The 4,689-nt window shown below is 39.6% G+C and overlaps 1 long non-coding RNA gene across 1 annotated transcript; it reads right to left on the bottom strand.

The window, feature by feature from the left end:
• Positions 1 to 250: 250 nt before the first annotated feature.
• LOC147836087 (uncharacterized) lies at positions 251 to 2,294 on the bottom strand. Its single transcript, XR_015496667.1, has 3 exons — positions 2,030 to 2,294; positions 799 to 880; positions 251 to 725 (listed from the first exon to the last, which is right to left on the bottom strand). It is a non-coding gene; the product is annotated as an uncharacterized LOC147836087 (long non-coding RNA).
• Between the last annotated feature and the right edge of the window lie 2,395 nt (positions 2,295 to 4,689).

The raw sequence follows: 4,689 nt of genomic DNA, 5'->3' as shown, positions 1-4,689 counted from the left end.
TGTATGTATATATATATATATATATATATATATATATATATATATATATATATATATATATATATTTTTTTTTTTTTTAATTTTTTTTTTTTTATGTATATGCAATAAATAGACTTGATAAAAAAAGGACACACATAGCCACTTATAACTACTTAAAACCTCCTGTGATGTCAAAGCCTGGATTATGAGCAAAGGAAAGAAAAGGCAGAGCAAAATTCTTCAAGAGGACAATATGAAATGACTCCTGTTGTGCTGTGTTCATTAGCTTTAATTCATTAATGTGCAAATTAACCCCGGACACACAAAGAGGAGCGGCAGCAACATAGAGCGGTGTTAAGAGAGGAATCTAATTTGGTCATCTAAAGGTTATGAATGAATAATTCATGGAACGTTTTATTTCCGGTTGTCACATATTACTGTGGCCTCTGTGTCCCCTCGATGAGATTTCAACTGCGCCGCTAAAATAGTTGAGTATAAAAAAGAGGGAAAAACGAGGGAATAGTTCGGGATCCAAAGACACAGCTGTCTGCTGATGGTCGGGCTTGGTATCTTTGCATCTCCGGTAGTGCATCAGGAACAGATGGGTCTCGGTTAATTGAATTATTTATTAACCAAATCTCTGAGCATATGCTGGACATTGAGCATCCTGTCTTGTCTGAGCCGCCCAGCAGTCGTCAAATTTCCGGCCTCCTCTGAAGAGCCTCCTCCCAGTCGCGTTCCACATCCTAAAGAGAAGAGAAAGAAGGTCATGAGAACCGGAGACACTAGAGGGAGAACTGGGACATGCTAATAATTTACCTGTTTGCCTTTGGCAATTTCATACCACCGGCAGTTTATTTTCTTTTTTCTTCCTCCATTCTAAGCATCGCTCCAGGCTTTCCTGCAAAAGATGCTGCCGCTTAGCTATCAGCAGTTCTGGGAGCAATGAGAATAAGAGCAGTGAGAAGTTTCTGCCCTCAGACTCTCCAGGGATAAGCAAGACTCTGTGAAGATGCCCTCCCTGTTCCAAAAAAAAAAAAAAAAAAGCCGGAAATCACCCTCCACAATGTGCTTATCCTGACAAATGGGCCGATGATGATCCCCGATTAGCTCCGGTAGAGGTCACAATGCTCTTTTCCTATCTGCTACAGAACACTGGCATTTAAAGACCTGGAACGTAATAAATGTGCAACGATAAAAGGTTTAATACGAGCAGGGTCAAAAACATACTGTGTCGAAATACGCTCAATAAAGAAAGGCTCCAAAACAAACTGTACCAAATCGAATTTAAAAGCGCCACCATCTTGCGCTCTTATTTGAAAGTTAAACATACGTGTTATTTGAGCACGTTCCGAACAGACAGACAGACAGTCGCTCATTCTCACCGCCCAGACGGTGACAGGCCTCGAAATCCTCTCTTCTCCTGTCTTGTCAAATAAAATGAAACGGCTTTGATCTTCTATCCTAACTCAGCTCTGTATAATTTCAGCAGCTGCTGAGAAACCTGCTCTCTACCTGAGTGTTTGTCAGCCCGAGCAATTTGTCTTTGGATGGATTGCATTGGGTGATAGCTTTATGGAGTCACGGCCAAAGCTTGCAGCACTGCCTGCAAAGAACAAATCTCTGATTCTCACAATCATGCGAGACACGGGCGAAGAATGAAAGCAAAAGGAAGCGAGGGAAAGAGAGAGAGGAGTCAATCAAACGCAGCTATTGTGGGAGCCATTGTAAGGGTATCAATTACTTTGTGTCAGTCTCCAAAGACCTTCCTTGGTAATGCTCAACACAGATACAAAACGAGATGTGAGGTAAATTATAGCTACACAGAGATTTACAGATATACCAACACAAATACAGCAGTGAGATGCTAGACTGACAGCCCGAAGGGCGAAGCCCAAAGATGTATCAGACATCTGTGCGCATGTGTGTGTTGTTTGAGAGCAACGCTGTCTTTAGAGACTTGTTTTGTATTTAAAGTGCACATCCTCTTGTGTTACAAAGCTTGAGTGGATAGAATAGAATTTGCAAAACAGTTGGGGATCACTTGTACCTGCAACCCACACAGCTTGTAATTGCTCTGTGACTTCAGCTCAGCGGTGAGAGGAAGAGAACCAATTAAAAGCCAAATATGGCCTATGAGGTGTCCACTAAAAATAGCCACTCAAGCAGTGTCTGCTGTGAGTTGTGACAGAAAATATGGCAGGTGGAATTTAGGGAATAATGTCCTACAGTTCTAAATAAGCGAGCCACTGCGTTGCTTTCACGGCGCGAAATGAAATGTTGCGAGCAGTGATTATAAGAGAGGTGTCTGCCGTTGTTTTCTCCAAGGACGAGATGTTTAAAGATCCAGGCTCTCCAGCAGCTGCATGTGGTCGTCGTCTGTGGGAAATTAGGCAAGCTGAGGCTTGTTATTGTGTTGTGGCTGATCAAGCGGAGGGCTTTTTCCAACACAGTTTATTCTGGTATCTATATTAATTCAGTTTGTGTTTAAACAACGATGGTGTTTCTTACTGTGTTAACTAAGAATGCTTCTTACAGGGATGCTGATATGACACAATGATAGATGAACATTTCAACTCTAGTGATCTGCCTCATTGCCTTTATAGACAGCTGCCCTGCATACCGATCTTCATAGAATTTCTAAAGTGACTGATTGTTAGGGTTCTGACACTTCGGTTTATTTTTAGTGATAACAACCGAGCTTTGACACCTTGTGCTTGAGAGAGTGTACAATTTCGAATTTGACCAGATAATGTGATATTTTCCATTTTTTTTATTTATTTATTCATTCATTCATTTTTTTCGGCTTAGTCCCTTTATTAATCTGGGATCGCCACAGCGGAATGAACCACCAACTTATCCAGCATATGATTTTATGCAGTGGATGCCCTTCCAGTTGCAACCCATCACTGGGAAACATTCATACACACTCATTCACACACACACACATAACAGAGGATTTAGCTTACCCAATTCACCTTTACCACATGTTTTTGGACTTGTGGGGTCAACTGGAGCACCCGGAGGAAACCCACGAGGAGAACATGCAAACTCCACACAGAAATGCCAACTGACCCAGTGGGGCTCGAACCAGTGACCTTCTTGCTTTAAGGGGATTGTGCTGCCCACTGCAACACTGTGCTGCTTCTTTTTTTTTTTTTTTTGAATATTTTTTTTTTCAGTTTTGAATAAGCTCAATCTTTTTCACATGTCCAATACTATGTGTGTAATGTGGTGTTTTGATCTTTTCTGTGTGGTTCAGGCTAGTAAGGACTTGCTATGTGTTCTTATGTCATGTTTTGGTCCATATCATCTACTATCTCTACATCTAGTTTTGACTCCACCCTCTTTGACCTGATTATTGATTAATTTTCCCCATCTGTCCTCCCTCATTACGGGCTTGTTTGTTTTCCTATGTATTCTCATTACCTGTGTCCAAAGTCATTTTTATGATGCATGTAAAAGCATTTATGTAAAATAAAAAAAAAGGTTTTTGTAACAGCTCCCTCACATACAATGGCAAAGAAGCTTGCTTGTCCGAGTCCCGACTGGAGCAGTTGGCATTTCTGTGTGGAGTTTGCATGTTCTCCCCAAGTCGGTGTGGGTTTCATCTAGGCACTCCGGTTTCCCCTAGTTCAAAGACATGCGCTATAGGCAAATTGGAAGCACTAAATTGACCGTAGTGAAGTGCGTGTGTGAATGTGACAGTGTATGGGTGTTTCCCAGTACTGGGTTGCGGCTGGAGGGTTATTTCTAAGGTTATTAAGCCAAAGGAAAATGAATGAATGAATGAATGAATGAATAAATTAAATTGATTTGATTTTATCTCATTATTTTGCCGTGTGTGTGTGCACATTTACTCATACACATAATTAACTCATTCCAAATAGTGATTATGGTTCACAATTTGTCAAATCTTGCCATGAGCCCCCCTTTTCTTAGCCTGTCACTATGGGATTATGCATTATGGGATTGTTTTGCACATATCCATTTGATATACAGTTGAGGTCAGAATTATTAGCCCCCCTGAATTATTAGAGCCCCTGATTATTTATCCCCCAATTTCAGTTTAACAGAGGGAAGATTGTTTCAGCACGCTTCTAAGCATAATAGTTTAAACAAATATTTCTAATAACTGATTTATTTTATCTTTGCCATGATGACAGTAACTAATATTTTACTTGATTTTTCAAGACACTTCTGCACAGCTTAAATTGATATTTAAAAGCTTAACTAGGCTAATTAGGTTAACTTGGCAGGTTAGGCTAATTAGGTAAGTTATTGTATTACGATGCTTTGTTCTGTAGACTATCGGAAAAAAAATAGCTTAAAGGGGCTAATAATTTTGTCCCAAATTTTTTATTTTTTTTAAATTAAAAGCTGCTTTTATTCTAGCCAAAAAACAAACAAACAAAAAAAACAAACAAATAAGACTTTCGCTAGAAGAAAAAATATTATCAGACATACCATACAAATTTCCTTGCTCTGTTAAACATAATTTGGGAAATATTTCCAACTTTAGCCCTTCAGCTGTACATCTTCAGTCTCCTTTAAATGTCTTCAAAATGTGTTATATTACCTCTTTGCCCACCATTTATTCACCAATGCTCTCCTGCCATTATCCAACAAGCCATGTTTTCCCTGTTGTACAGTAGAGGCATTATAATGAAAATCTCCAGGCCCCAAAAAAATCTATGAAGAGACAGAAAT

The sequence above is a fragment of the Danio rerio genome, chromosome 7 (assembly GCF_052040795.2).
Source record: "Danio rerio strain M-AB ecotype USA chromosome 7, GRCz13ab, whole genome shotgun sequence".
Taxonomy (NCBI): Eukaryota; Metazoa; Chordata; class Actinopteri; order Cypriniformes; family Danionidae; genus Danio; species Danio rerio.
This window is presented reverse-complemented; position numbering and strand designations above follow the sequence as displayed.